Here is a 15,996-nt window from a genome sequence, read left to right as displayed (position 1 = left end):
GGTTTTTCTATGTTGGTTTTTGAGTTTGGCTTGGTATGGTTCTCAATCAGAGGCAAATGTCGTTAGTTGTCTCTGATTGAGAATCATACTTAGGTAGCCTTTTTCCACCTGTGTTTCGTGGGTGTTTATTTTCTGTTTTGTGGTTCATCACTAGACAGGACTGTTTCGTTTGTTCGTTCTTCCTAATTGTTATTTTGTTTTGTGTTCAGTTTTGATTATATTAAAAATCATGAACACTTACCACGCTGCACCTTGGTCCTCACTTTATTCCACCGACGACGGCTGTTACACTCTATAGATGTACATGGGTATATGGTGTATATCGAATGCATTTCAGTTCTTTACTCTTCTCTTTTCTCTTCATGGATTTAAAAGCATTGGATTGGTGTAAGAATGAGCCAGAGGGAGTTTCCACCATAATTCTTAGTCCATTTCTTTTTTATCCATGAGGGGGAGTGAACAAGTGCACAAGAAGGGGAGAGATTGGACCAGTGCACTCTGGGTCTTACAATTGTCACCCAATTCACTCCAGCCATTTTGTTCTTCCCCAATGGACTCTCCGCAAATGATGTTAACTTAAGGATCCGCTCCTCCTTATCATCAATTTTAGCCAAAAATGACATACCCAAATCTAACTGCTGTAGCTCAGGGCCTGAAGCAAGGATATGCATATTCTTGGTACTATTTGAAATGAAACATTTTGAAGTTTGTGGAAATGTGAAAGGAATGAAGGAGGATATAACACAATAGATCTGGTAAAATATAATACAAAGAAAAAATACAACCGTTCTTTTGAATTTTTTGTACCATCATCTTTGAAATGCAAGAGAAAGACCATAATGTATTAGTCCAGCCCAGGTGCAATTTAGATTTTGGCCACTAGATGGCAGCAGTGTATGTGTAACATTTTTTAGACTGATCCAATGAAACATTGCATTTCTGTTCAAACTTTTGTATCAAGACTGTCCAAATGTGCCTAATTTGTTTATTAATAACTTTTCATGTTCAAAATTGGGCACGCTCGAAAACAATAGCATGGTATTCTTTCACCGTAATAGCACCTGTAAATTGGATAGTGCAATTAGATTAACAAGAATTGAAGCTTTCTGCCAATATCAGATATGTCTATGTCCTGGGAAATTCTCTTGTTACTTACAACCTCATGCAAATCGCATCGCTGCAGTAGTTTATGTGTCGGGGGGCTGGGGTCAGTTTGTTATATCTGGAGTACTTCTCCTGTCCTATTCGGTGTCCTGTGTGAATCTAAGTGTGCGTTCTCTAATTCTCTCCTTCTCTCTTTCTTTCTCTCTCTCGGAGGACCTGAGCCCTAGGACCATGCCCCAGGACTACCTGACATGATGACTCCTTGCTGTCCCCAGTCCACCTGGCCATGCTGCTGTTCCAGTTTCAACTGACCTGAGCCCTAGGACCATGCCCCAGGACTACCTGACATGATGACTCCTTGCTGTCCCCAGTCCACCTGGCCATGCTGCTGCTCCAGTTTCAACTTCCACCTGACTGTGCTGCTGCTCCAGTTTCAACTGTTCTGCCTTATTATTATTCGACCATGCTGGTCATTTATGAACATTTGAACATCTTGGCCATGTTCTGTTATAATCTCCACCCGGCACAGCCAGAAGAGGACTGGCCACCCCACATAGTCTGGTTCCTCTCTAGGTTTCTTCCTAGGTATTGGCCTTTCTAGGGAGTTTTTCCTAGCCACCGTGCTTCTACACCTGCATTGCTTGCTGTTTGGGGTTTTAGGCTGGGTTTCTGTACAGCACTTTGAGATATCAGCTGATGTACGAAGGGCTATATAAATAAATGTGATTTGATTTGAACTCTATACATTATGTTTCTATCAGCAACAATGTGATTGAACGTGTCACCTTAGTGAATAGTACCCTGCTCAGCATTCAGATGACACTTGATTAGACAGGATGGATTTAACATTATTAGGGGGTACATTGATAGACTAGTCACCAATATACAACAAGTGCATGGCTTCCTATGGGACTACTCTTATCTGCTTTCTTGCCTACCATACAGTATGGCGTTGGGTGAGATTTCATCCAGATATGCCAACTGTGTGAATAATGGTATAAGCTTTCCTTTGTGTGAGGGAAACAGAAACTAGTCTTCTCATGTTTAGGGACTTTCTATTGGCATTCAGGATAAAGGAAAACATCCTGTTTGTCTGACAGTTTGACTATACCTTTTATCTCTTCAAAACACCTTCAATCCCCATTGCATTTAATCATTTAACAATAATACAAAAATGAAATTATTTTATATGGAAACATATGTACACTTTATTTATCATAGGCACAGACATAGCCTCAAGGTGTCCGGTGTATCAGACTGCAGCAGGGTCAGGAGAGGAACACACACACACACACACACACACACACACACACACACACACACACACACACACAGAAGAGTGAAAATAATTATCAATGAACCGGCAGATATCATAGACAGAAATAAAAGTGCCTACAGTGTTCAGTATTATGCATGGGTTACAAATGTCATATGCACATGCTTGTAAAAAGGCACTGTTTGAAATTAAACTTAACTGAATGTATCGACATTAGACAAAGACGATGTCTGGAAAATGTTGACAGGCCAGTAATGTAATCAACTTACATAAGGACATATCTTCAGAATAAACTACAGACATGGGTAGGTATCCTTGGTGAATTTCCCCCTGTTTCAATTCAATGCCACAATTTCAACAGCAGTTGACAAAAATGGGAAGATGAATTCAATAATGTGGCTAAGGCAGAAGGAATCCTCACAAATTAATTCCCACATCTTATAAAACAAGGATGGCAATTCCTTCATATTACAGTAGATTATCATTAATAAATGTTTATCCCATTTCTGTTGTATGTCAACAATGGCATGTTGTTGCCAGGATGTGTTCTGCATTATCATCATCGTAACAAGTGATCTGGATGTCTATTTTGACCAGGTAGTTAAGTCATGCATTCTTGAAAGCTCTCATGTAATTAAAGTAGTTTAGGTTATAGAATCTGGTGTGGCAAATGTGTCTAAAACAACAACCATTATTCAAACTTATGACACCTCACATGTCTACGTACAGAGTACAGACCATAAAATATAGACAACTCCAGAAAGGCAAAATGCAAAAACTCTAAATGGTATATATGCTTTGTAATTGTATAATTGGGCAAAGCATTAGCTTGGTCCAAAGAATCTGACACTAACTCAATCTAATTTTATTCTTCACATGCTTTGTAAACAACAGGTGTGGGAAATAGAGAAATAATAGAAAAGTAAAACATGTAATAACAAAAGTAATACAATACACAAATAAGTAACGATAACTTGGCTATATATACACACAAGGGCTACCAGTACCGAGTCGATGTGAAGGGGTACGAGGTAATTTAGGTAGATAAAGAACAATTGGGTAGTATTCAAACCCCTTCATTTTTCCACATTTTGGTATGTTACAGGCTTATTCTAAAAGGGATTTGAAAAATGAAAAGTCCTCCTGAATCTACACACAATACACCTTAATGACAAAGTGAAAACAGGTTTTTCAAAATACCATATTTACATAAGTATTCAGACCCTTTGCTATGAGACTCGAAATTGAGCTCAGGTGCATCCTGTTTCCATTGATCAACCTTGAGATGTTTATACATCTGATGATCGGCTATGAAAAGCCAACTGACATTTACTCCTGAGGTGCTGACTTGCTGCACCCTCGACAACTACTGTGATAATTATAATTTGACCATGCTGGTCATTTATGAACATCTTGGCCATGTTCTGTTATAATCACAGAGTTCCTCTGTGGAAATGGGAGAACCTTCCAGGAGGACAACTGTCTCTACAGCACTCAGGCCTTTATGGTAGAGATGGAAGACACATGACAGCCCACTTGGAGTTTGCCAAAATGTACCTAAAGGACTCTCAGACCAAGAAACAAGAATCTCTGGTTTATTGAAACCAAGATGGAACTCTTTGGCCTGAATGCCAAGGGTCACGTCTGGAGGAAACCAGGCACCACTCATCACCTGGCCAATACCGCCCCTACTGTGAAGCATGGTGGTGGCAGCATCACGCTGTGGGGATGTTTTTCAGCGGCAGGGACTGTGAGACTAGTCAAGATGGTCCTGATTGGGAGACCAATACGGCTGTAAGTGGTGTTGGAGGGCCAGTAGGAGGCACCCTTTCCTTTGGTCTCAAAAAAATATCCCAATGCCCCAGGACATTGCCCTGTGTAGGGTGCTGTCTTTCGGATGGGACGTTAAACGGGTGTCCTGACTCTATGTGGTCACTAAAGATCCTATGGCACTTATCGTAACAGTAGGGGTATTAACCCCGGTTTACTGGCTAAATTTCCAATCCATCATACCATCACGGTTACCTAATCATCCCCAGTTTATCCCCCCCCCTCCTTTCCCCTGTAACTATTCCCCAGGCTGTGGCTGTGTTCTCAGTCAATTTACCTGGTAAAATATGGGTAAAATAAAAAATTTGATTGAGCAACAACCCTAAACACACAGCCAAGAAAAACATAGGAGTGGCTTCGGGACATGTCCCTGAATGTCCTTGAGTGGCACAGCCAGAGCCCGGACTTGAACATCTCTGGAGAGACCTAAAAATGGCAGTGCAGCGAGGCTCCCATCCAGCCTGACAGAGCTTGAAAGGATCTGCAGAAAAGAATGGGAGAAACCACCCAAATCCTATTTTTGCTTTGTCATTATTTTTGCTTTGTCATTATTGTCACGTTCGTTATAAGGATCGGACCAAGGCGCAGCGTGAATAGAGTTCCACATGTTTTAAATAAAACCGAAACTCAGCTAAACAAAACAAACAAGCACAAACGAAACGTGAAGCTACTAGTGTGCACACAAGCACCTAACTGTAGACAAGATCCCACAACAGAAAGTGGGAAACAGGGCTGCCTAAATATGATCCCCAATCAGAGACAACAATAAACAGCTGTTAACAGCTGGAATTTCTTTCTTTCTTGTGTTTGAGTCAATCAGTTCTGTTGTGACAAGGTAGGAGTGGTATACAGAAGAATCCCCTATTTGGTAAAAGACCAAGTCCTTACTATGGCAAGGACAGTTCAAATGAGTAAAGAGAACCATCAGTTCATCATTACTTTAAGACATGAAGGTCAGTCAATACGGAAAAGTTCAAGAACTTTAAACTTTTCTTCAAGTGCAGTTGAAAAACCATCAAGCGCTATGATGAAACTGGTTCTCATGAGGACCGCCACAGGAAAGGAAGACCCAGAGATACCTCTGCTACAGAGAATAAGTTCATTGAAGTAACCATCCTCAGAAATTGCAGCTCAAATAAATGCTTCACAGTGTTCAAGTAACAGACACATCTCAACATCAACTGTTCAGAAGAGACTGCATGAATCAGGCCTTCATGGTCGAATTGCTGCAAAGAAACCACTACTAAAGGACACCAATAAGAAGAAGAGAGACTTGCTTGGGCCAAGAAACGTGAGCAATGGACATTAGACCGGTGGAAATCTGTCCTTTGGTCTGATGAGTCCAAATTTGAGATTTTTGGTTTCAACCGCATTGTCCTTGTGAGACACAGAGTAGGTGAACAGATTATCTCTGCATGTGTGGTTCCCATCATGAAGCATGGAGGTGGTGTGATGGTGTGGGGGTGCTTTGCTGGTGACACTGTCAGTGATTTATTTAGAATAAGGCACACTTAACCAGCATGCCTACCACAGCATTCTGCAGCTAAATGCCTTTCCCATCTGATTTGTGCTTAGTGGGACCATCATTTGTTTTTCAACAGGACAATGACCCAATGGACAATGACTAGCAGGCTGTGTAAGGGCTATTTGACCAAGAAGGAGAGTGATGGAGTGCTCCATCTCAACCCAATTGAGATGGTTAGGGATGAGTTGGACCCGCAGAGTGAAGGAAAAGCAGCAAACAAGTGCTCAACATATTTTGTATTTTTTTATTCAACCTTTATTTATCTAGGCAAGTCAATTAAGAACGAATCTTATTTACAATGAGGGCCTACACAGTGTCACACTCTGACCATTATTTGCGTTGTTTGTTTCTATGTTTTGTTTGGTCAGGGTGTGATATGAGTGGGAATTCTATGTTGTATGTCTAGTTTGTCTATTTCTATGTGTTTTGGCCTGATATGGTTCTCAATCAGTGGCAGGTGTTTGTCTTTGTCTCTGATTGGGAACCATATTTAGGTAGCCTGTTTTGTATTGTGGCTCGTGGGTTATTGTCTATGTGATGTTGCATGTTAGTTAGCACTCTGTTTCTATAGCGGTCACGTTCGTCTGGTTAGTTAGTTAGTTTGTTTGTTTGTTTTAGTGTATTTAGTGTTTTTCCCCGTCTTCATTAAATCATGCATTCACACCACGCTGCGCTTTGGTCCGCTTCTTATGACGATCGTGACAGAATAACCCACCTACAATGGACCAAGCAGCGTGGTAACGGCCAGCAGCAGCAGCGGCAAAGAACGCAGGACTCATGGACTTGGGAGGAGATTCTAGACGGCGAAGGACCCTGGGCACAGCCAGGGGAATATCAAAGCAGAGGCCCCAAAGCAGAGGCGCCGGTATGAGGAGGCAGCACGGCAGCGCGGCTGGAAGCCCGAGAGGCAGCCCCAAAAATGTATTGGGGGGGTGGCACAGGGAGAGTGTGGCAGAGTCAGGAGTCAGACCTGAGCCAACTCCCCCTGCTTACCGTAAGGAGCAAAGGATGGAACCAGAGCCGGTCAGGGCGGTATTGGAGGTGAGCGAAGCAGAGACAGTGAAGGAGTTAATGGGGAGATTGGAGGAGAGAGTTATGAGGGAGGTGCTGTGTTGGTGCCGGAGGCATGACATCCGCCTGACGGAGCATGTCGGGGATTTGATGTCACCTGGGTCAGCTCTCCATACTCGTCCTGAGGTGCGTGCTAGCCGTCTGGTGAAGACTGTGCCAGCCCCACGCACCAAGCCTCCTGTGCGGCTCCCAATCCCTGTGCCAGCTCGGCGTTACAATTCTCCGAGCCGTGCTTACCGTGGCGGGCGTTGTACTGGTCAGGCACCATGTTACGCGGTGGAGCGCACGGTGTCCCCAGTATGCGTGCTTAGCCCGGTGCGCTACATCCCAGCTCCCCGCATCTGCCGGGCTAGGGTGAGGATCCAGCCAGGGCGGATGGTGCCAGCCCTGCTCTCAAGATCTCCAGTGCTCCTTCACGGTCCGGTCTATCCGGTGCCACCTCCACGCACCAGCTCTCCGGTGGCAGCCCCCTGCACCAGGCTGTCTCTCTGTCTCATCCCTACAGGTGCTCCTGCTTGTCCAGCGCCGCCAGAGCTTTCCTCCTGCCCAGCGCCGCCAGAGTCTCCCGTCTGTCCTGAGCCGCCAGAGTCTCCCGTCTGTCCTGAGCCACCAGAGTCTCCCGTCTGTCCTGAGCCGCCAGAGTCTCCCGTCTGTCCTGAGCCGCCAGAGTCGCCCGTCTGTCCTGAGCCGCCAGAGTCGCCCGTCTGTCCTGAGCCGCCAGAGTCGCCCGTCTGTCCTGAGCCGCCAGAGCCGCCCGTCTGTCCTGAGCCGCCCGTCTGTCCTGAGCCATCAGAGCCGCAAGTCTGTCCTGAGCCGTCAGAGCCGCCAGTCTGTCCTGAGCCGTCAGAACCGCCAGTCTGTCCTGAGCCGTCAGTCAGTCAGGAGCTGCCAGAGCCGTCAGCCAGCCAGGACCTGCCAGAGACGTCAGCCAGCCAGGACCTGCCAGAGACGTCAGCCAGCCAGGACCTGCCAGAGACGTCAGCCAGCCAGGACCTGCCAGAGACGTCAGCCAGCCAGGACCTGCCAGAGCCGTCAGCCAGCCAGGAGCTGCCAGAGCCGCCAGCCAGCCAGGAGCTGCCAGAGCCGTCAGCCAGCCAGGAGCTGCCAGAGCCGTCAATCAGTTTGGAGCTGCCCCTCAGTCCGGAGCTGCCCCTCAGACCAGAGGCGCTCCTCAGTCCAGTGGGGCCTTTAATTAGCGTCTTAGACTCTAGGTCGGAGGTGAGGGTCGTCACTCTAAAGAGGCCCTTGAAGAGGGTGGAGTGGAGTGGGGTCCACGTCCCGCGCCAGAGCCGCCACCTCGGCCAGATGCCCACCCAGACCCTCCCCTATAGGTTTAGGTTTTGCGGCTGGAGTCCGCACCTTAGGGGGGGCGGGGATACTGTCACACTCTGAACATTATTTGTGATGTTTGTTTCTATGTTTCGTTTGGTCAGAGTGTGATATGAGTGGGCATTCTGTTGTATGTCTGTTTTGTCTATTTCTATGTGTTTTGCTATTTCTATGTGTTTTCTATGTGTTGCTTCCAAACTTGATGCATTGGTATTACTTTCCATGCAGTAGCAGAGAGAACAGTCTATGACTTTTAGGGCCTTCCTCAGACACCGCCTGGTATAGAGGTCCTGGCTTTGCGGAAGAATGGCAAGCAGTTGCCATACCAAGCGATGATGCAGCCAGTCAAGATGCTCTCAATGGTGCAGCTGTAGAACCTTCTGGAGGATCTGAGAGCCATGCCAAATATTTTCAGCCTCCTGAGGGGGAAGAGCCATTGTCGTGCCCTCTTCACAACTGTGTTGGTGTTTTTGGACGACGATAGAGCCTTAGTGATGTGGAAACAGAAGAACTTGAAACTCGCAACCCGCTCCACTACAGGAGAGGCGTGCTCGGCCCTCTGTTTCTTGTAGTTCACGATCAGCTCCTTTGTCTTGCTGATGTTGAGGGAAAGGTTGTTGTCCTGGCACTCTGACCTCCCTATAGGCGCTCTCATTGTCGTCGGTGATCAGCCCTACCACTGTCGTGTCATTGGCAAACTTAATGATGGTGTTGGAGTAGTGCACGGTCACACAGTTGTGGGTGAACAGAGAGTAAAGTAGGGGCCTAAGCACATACCCTTGAGGGGCACCCCGTGTTGAGGATGAGCGTGGCAGATGTTTTGTTGCCTCCTACCTGGAGGCGTCCCATCAGGAAGTCCAGGATCCAGTTGTAGAGGGAGCTGTTCAGTCCCAGGGTCATTAGCTTAGAACTTTGAGGGCACTATGATGTTGAACGCTGAGCTGTCGTCAATGAACAGCATTCTCACGTACAGTTGAAGTCGGAAGTTTATATACACTTAGGTTGGAGTCATTAAAACTTGTTTTTTAACCACTCCACAAATTTCTTGTTAACAAACTATAGTTTGCATGACACAAGTAATTTTCCCAACAATTGTTTACAGACATATTAATTCACTGTATCACAATTCCAGTGGGTCAGAAGTTGACATACACTAAGTTGACTGTGCCTTTAAACAGCTTGGATAATTCCAGAAATGTCATGGGGCGGCAGGGTAGCCTAGTGGTTAGAGCATTGGACTAGTAACCGAAAGGTTGCAAGTTCAAATCCCCGAGCTGACAAGGTACAAAAAAAAAAGCTTCTGATAGGCTAATTGACATCATTTGAGTCAATTGGAGGTGTACCTGTGGATTTATTTCAAGGCCTACCTTCAAACTCAGTGACTCATTGCTTGACATCATGGGAAAAATGAAAGAAATCAGCCAAGACCTTTACAAGTCTGGTTCATCCTTGGGAGCAATTTCCAAACGCCTGAAGGTACCACGTTCATCTGTACAAACAATAGTACGCAAGTATAAACACCATATAGAACCACGTAGCCGGCATACCGCCTGTCACATCTGCTCCTGCTACGCCCTCTGGTGTTCATCCAGTGTCTTCTTCACCTGCAGTTACTCCCCCTGTACACTCCCTCTCTCCCTCTCTGTGTGATTGTGTAGTTGGAGACAGGTGTGCTGGAGTCAGAGCAGATCCCTACCAGCTGCAATTCATTCCATAATCAAGACCTCTACAAATACTCAGTCCTGCCACTTTCACTCTGCCAGATCGTAATCTCTGCTCAGGCAGTTTATGATTCTAGCCATTTATGATTATACAAGATCCTGTTACTCTACTGTGCCTGTTTCCCTGCCTGACACGTTTATCCTCTCATTGCAGTTACTGCGCTGTCTCTGGCTCCTGTCTCCACCACTACCTTGGATTCCCCTCAGGACTTGTTTACCCTGTTCTACTCAGCTAACTCCAAACCCAGTCTATTCCAGAACCCCCAGACCTGTCTTCTGTTCCTCATATCACTTTCTAGCTCCTGCATTCAGTAAGCACCACACCCCATCTCTGCCGCCTCATTGGCCGTATGACTGTTCTATCGAGCTTCAGCCTGGAGCTCCTCTCCCTAGTAGCAGGTTGTATAACCTCTCTCGCCCCGAGCAAGAAGCCATGGAAGAATACGCCCAGGACCACCTGGCTGTCGGACATATCAGGCATTCTTCCTCTCTGGTGGCAGCTGGGTTTTTCTTTGTCAAGAAGAAGGATGGGTCACTGAGGCCATGCATAGACTTCCGTTGGTTGATTAGTATCACTGTCAGGAACAAGCATCCCTTTCCACGTATCAGTGCTGCTTTTGCCCCCCTCCATGGTTCCACAGTGTTTACTAAACTCGACCTCCGGAATGACTACCACCTTTTCGGCATCAGAGAAGGGGACGAGTGGAAAACGGCATTTAACACACGACTTAGACATTAAGTATTTGGTTATGCCTTTTGGTCTCACTAACGCCCCTGCTGTTTTTCAGAGCCTGGTTAATGATGCCCTGAGGGATGTCATTGGGCGTTTTGTCTATGTGGATGACATTCTTATTTTTTCGAAGGACCTTGAGGCTCACAAGCAACACGTTCTCCAAAGACTATTGGAGAATAACCTATTTGTTAAGGCTGAGAAATGTGAGTTTCATGTTTCCTCTGTGTCCAATTCTTGGGTAACATTATTCCTCAAGGACAGCTACGAACGGACCCTGCCAAGGTTAGGGCAGTCACAGAGTGGCCTGTGCCCGCATATATGAAGCAGTTACAGCGTTTCCCGGCGTTTGACAGTTTAAAAAAAAAGATTCATCCGTGACTACAGTCGTTTGGCAGCTCCTCTCACCACTCACCTCCACTCCATTCCACTGGTCCCCTGAGGCAGTTCTGGGAACTCAAGCTCCACTTCACTTCAACTCCACCCTTACCCAGCCAGGCCCAGAACTCCAGTTTGTCCTCGAGGTGGATGCTTCCGACACCGGGGTAGGTGCGGTCCTGTCTCAACGTTCTCCCTCGGATCAGAAGCTCCATCCTTTTGCCTTCTTGTCCCGCAAGCTCTCGCCTGCAGAGAGAAATTTTTACATAGGTAACCGGGAACTCCTGGCTGTTAAGCTGGCTCTTGAGGAGTGGCGTCACTGGTTACAGGATTCGGTCTTCCCTTCATTGCGTGGACAGATCACAAAAATCTAGCCTACATCCAGACCCCCAAACGTCTGAACTCTCGGCAGGCCAGGTGAGCATTGTTTTTTGGAAGATTCAACTTCACACTCCCTTATCTCCCTGGATCTAAGAATATCAAGCCTGATGCCCTCTCCCGTCAGTTCACCGCAGACAACACAAGTTCCAAGCTAGAAACCATTATGCTATCCTCCTGCATCGTTGCTGCTCTTTCCTGGGAAATTGAGTCCCGTGTTTGTCAGGCTCTTCTGAACCAGCCTGATCCTAGAAACGGTCCTTGTAAGGCTCTGTTTGTGCCAGAGTCAGTTTGTTCTGATGTTCTTCAATGGGGCCATTCTACTTACCTCACCTGTCACCCTGGCATGAACCGGACTGTCTCGTTCCTGCGCCAGTGATTTTGTGGCCCACCATGTAGAAAGACGCTCGGGAATTCATCTCAGCCTGCTCGGTCTGTGCTCAGAACAAAACCTACATCTGGTCTGCTTCGTCCTCTTCCCATACCCAGTCGCCCCTGGTCGCACATAGCTTTGGACTTCGTCCCTGGGCTTCCCCCATCGAATGGTAACTCAATCATCCTCACCATTATTATTGACCGATTTTCCAAAGCTCAATTCATTCCCCTCCAAGCTTCCTTCCTTCCGGGAGACTGCAGACCTGCTGGAATCCCATGTTTGGCGGCTGCATGGCATCCCTAGTGACATTGTTTCTGACAGAGGACCCCAGTTTACATCCCAGGTATGGAGAGCCTTCTTCACAGCTCTGGGCATTAATGTCAGCCTTTCGTTTGGATATCACCCCCAGACCAACGGCCAGACCGAGTGGGCCAACCAGGAATTGGAAACTGGAATACACTGTGTGACTTCTGCTATTCCTTCCTCCTGGAGTGCCCAGCTACCCTGGGTGGAATATACCCACAACACCCTCATCAACGCCTCATCAGGAATGTCTCCCTTTGAGTGTGCTCTCGGTTACCAACCTCGCTTGTTCCCTGCCCAAGAGGTCGAAGTAGCGGTGCCCTCCGTCGGTTGCTTCAGCCCCAGTCTACACTCCAGGCCAAAAGGTATGGCTTTCATCTAAGGACTTGCCCCTGAAAGTGGTTACCACTTATCCTCTCATTGCAGTTACCGCTCTGTCTCTTGTCTCCTGTTCCACATCTCACCACCCAACTACCTTGAGCTGGATATTACTCACCACGACTACCTTGGATTCCCCTCAGGACCTGTTCACCCTGTTCTACTTAGCTAACTCCAATCTCAGTCTCCACATCTGTTTTTTATGCAACTCATCTGAGCCTCCCCGGATCTGCACTCCTTATCTCTCTGTGTAACAATAAATATTTTGGTTCATTCATCCCTGTTTCCTCATCTGAGTCTGCTCTTGGGTTCCCCTGTGTCGCTCCGCATAACACCGCTCAGGAAGGAGACGCGTTCTGTCTCCTAGAGTTGAACGTACTTTGGTGCAAAAAGTGCAAATCAATCCCAGAACAACAGCAAAGGACCTTGTGAAGATGCTGGAGTACACGGGTACAAAAGTATCTATAGCCACAGTAAAACGAGTCCTATATTGACATAACCTGAAAGGCCGCTCAGCAAGGAAGAAGCCACTGCTCCAAAACCACCATAAAAAAGCCAGACTACAGTTTGCAACTGCACATGGGGACAAAGATCGTACTTTTTGGAGAAATGTCCCCTGGTCTGATGAAACAAAATAGAACTGGCCAAAATGACCATCGTTATGTTAGGAGGAAAAAGGGGGAGTCTTGCAAGCCGAAGAACACCATCCCAACAGTGAAGCACGGGGGTGGCAGCATCATGTTGTAGGGGTGCTTTGCTGCAGGAGGGACTGGTGCACTTCACGAAATAGATGGCATCATGAGGAAAATGATGTGGATATATTGAAACAACATCTCAAGACATCAGTCAGGGGAGGCTCAGTTAAAGCTTGGTCATAAATGGGTCTTCCAAATGGACAATTACCCCAAGCATACTTCCAAAGTTGTGGCAAAATGGCTTAAGGACAACAAAGTCAAGGTATTGGAGTGGCCATCACAAAGCCCTGAACTCAATCCTATGGACAATTTGTGTGCAGAACTGAAAAAGTGTGTGTGAGCAAGGAGGCCTATAAACCTGACTCAGTTACACCAGCTCTGTCAGGAGGAATGGGCCAAAATTCACCCAACTTATTGTGGGAAGCTTGTGGAAGGCTAACTGAAACATTTGATCCAAGTTAAACTCTATGGGGGTGCCACAGGGTTCAATTCTCGGGCCGGCTCTTTTCTCTGTTAAACCATATACTAATTGAGTGTATGTAAACTTCTGACCCACTGGGAATGTAATGAAAGAAATAAAAGCTTAAATAAATCACTCCACTATTATTCTGACATTTCACATTCTTAAAATAAAGTGGTGATCCTAACTGACCTAAGACAGGGAATTTTTACAAGGATTAAATGTCAGAAATTGTGAAAAACTGAGTTTAAATGTATTTGGCTAAGGTGTATTTAAACTTCCGACTTCAACTGTAGGTGTTCCTTTTGTCCAAGTGGGAAAGGGCAGTGTGGAGTGCGATATAGACTGTGTCATCTGTGGATCTGTTGGTGCAGTATGTGAATCGGAGTGGTTCCTGGGTGTCTGGGATGATGGTGTTGATGTGAGCCATGACCAGCCTTTCAAAGCATTTCATGGCTACAGTTGTTAGTACTACGGGCGATAGTAATTTAGAGTAGTTACCTGGGCGGTCTAGGGCACAGGTAGTATGGTGGTCTGCTTGAAACATGTAGGTATTACAGACTGGGTCAGGGAGAGGTTGAAAATGTCAGTGACTTGCCAGTTGGTCAGCGCATGCTCAGAGTACACGTCCTGGTAATCGGTCTGGCCCTGCAACCTGTTTCAAGGTCTTACTCACATCGGCTACAGAGTGATCACACAGTCGTACGGAATAGCTGGTGTTTTCACACATGGTTCAGTGTTGCTTGCCTCGAAGCGAGCGTAGACGGCATTTAGCTCATCTGGTAGGCTTGCATTACTAGGCAGCTCACAGCTGGGTTTCCCTTTGTAATCTGTAATAGTTGATGGCATCTCCCTGCCTGTGATGCTATCAAGAGCACCCAGCTTCCACAAACAAAACATCAGGCTATTGTCCCATTACACACACACATACGAATCATACACACAGACATGGACATGATTGGATAGGGTTGAGATGTGTTGTTTCTGTTCTTGTCCTTTAATCCTCTGCCACAGAAACAGTGTCTCAAACTCTGTGTGGATGCTGAATGTCCAACAACTTTATCTGAAGGTAGCCTGGAGTGTGGCTCAAACTGTTCTTCATGTTTTGTGATTATGCATGAATCTACACAGTGCACAAAACATTAGGAACACCTTCCTAATATTGAGTTGCAACCCCTTTAACCTTCAGAAGAGAATCAATTCATCGGGGGCATGGACTTCACAAGGTGTCGAAAGTGTTTCACAGGGATACTGGCCCATGGTGACTCCAATGCTTCCCACAGTTATGCACCAGGCTGTTGGTCATTTTTGATACACACTGGAAACGGTTGAGTGTGAACAACCCAGCAACGTTGCAGTTATTGACCCTGCTCAAAGCACTTTTTGTGTCTTACCCATTCACCCTCTGAATGCCACACATACACAATCCGTGTCTCAATTGCCTCGAGGGATCATAGCTTTCACCTGGATTCACCTAGTCAGTTTACGTTATGTAAACTCAGTGTTTGTGTGTGTTTTATCTCCCATTCTGTGCTTGGGGTCCACACAACTTGTGAACTCTGAACTCACTGTAGCTGAACATGGTATGCACAGACGAGACGCTTCACCTGGGGAGAGAGGAGTCCATCAATCAAATGTTATTTATATAGCCCTTTTAACAACTTGTCAGTCTTTTACAGTAACTTGGACTAGAGCCCCTCTCACCATGGCTATGTGTGTGTGTGTGTATATATACACAATTTTGCACGCCCAATTTTTCAGTTTTTGATTTGTTAAAAAAGTTGGAAATATCCAATAAATGTCGTTCCACTTCATGATTGTGTCCCACTTGTTGTTGATTCTTCACAAAAAAATACAGTTTTATATCTTTATGTTTGAAGCCTGAAATGTGGAAAAAGGTTGCAAAGTTCAAGGGGGCCGAATACTTTCGCAAGGCACTGTATGTATGTATGTGTACCTTGGTTGTAGGTGACTCTGCCAGGCAAATGAACAGTTTGTTGATGCCTGATGCACTGGGCTGAATGAGTAGATGAAGTGACTGTCTTGTGGGGTGTAATTGAAAGAGGAAAAGATCAGTGACATGAATCAATCAACTATGAGGTAGAACAAACATCAAAATAAACCGTTCTCCAGACCTCCACGCCAGGAGTACTCCTGATAGAGTGAGACTCACCAGGAAGATGGGCAGCTGGAACATGTCGTTCAGCACCATGGCATGAACACTGTAGTGCCTGCACAGCCTGGCTGTGATCTCACCTCAGGAAGTTAGCAAGGAAAAGTAAGAGCAAGATACCAGAGCCTGGAAGGAGAAAGGAAGGAGAGGAGGAGAGGGAGACCGAGATTATGATGAAAAGCTTTCCCCCAAACAAGTGCAGCAATCCAAATGTACTGCATCTGTATAATTGTTTAAAGTATTAAAGGGACAGATCACTTTTTGGAAGG

This window comes from Oncorhynchus kisutch, linkage group LG2 (assembly GCF_002021735.2).
Source record: "Oncorhynchus kisutch isolate 150728-3 linkage group LG2, Okis_V2, whole genome shotgun sequence".
NCBI classification, from domain to species: domain Eukaryota; kingdom Metazoa; phylum Chordata; class Actinopteri; order Salmoniformes; family Salmonidae; genus Oncorhynchus; species Oncorhynchus kisutch.
The sequence above is the reverse complement of the archived record's forward strand: the minus strand, read 5'-3'. Positions refer to the sequence as shown.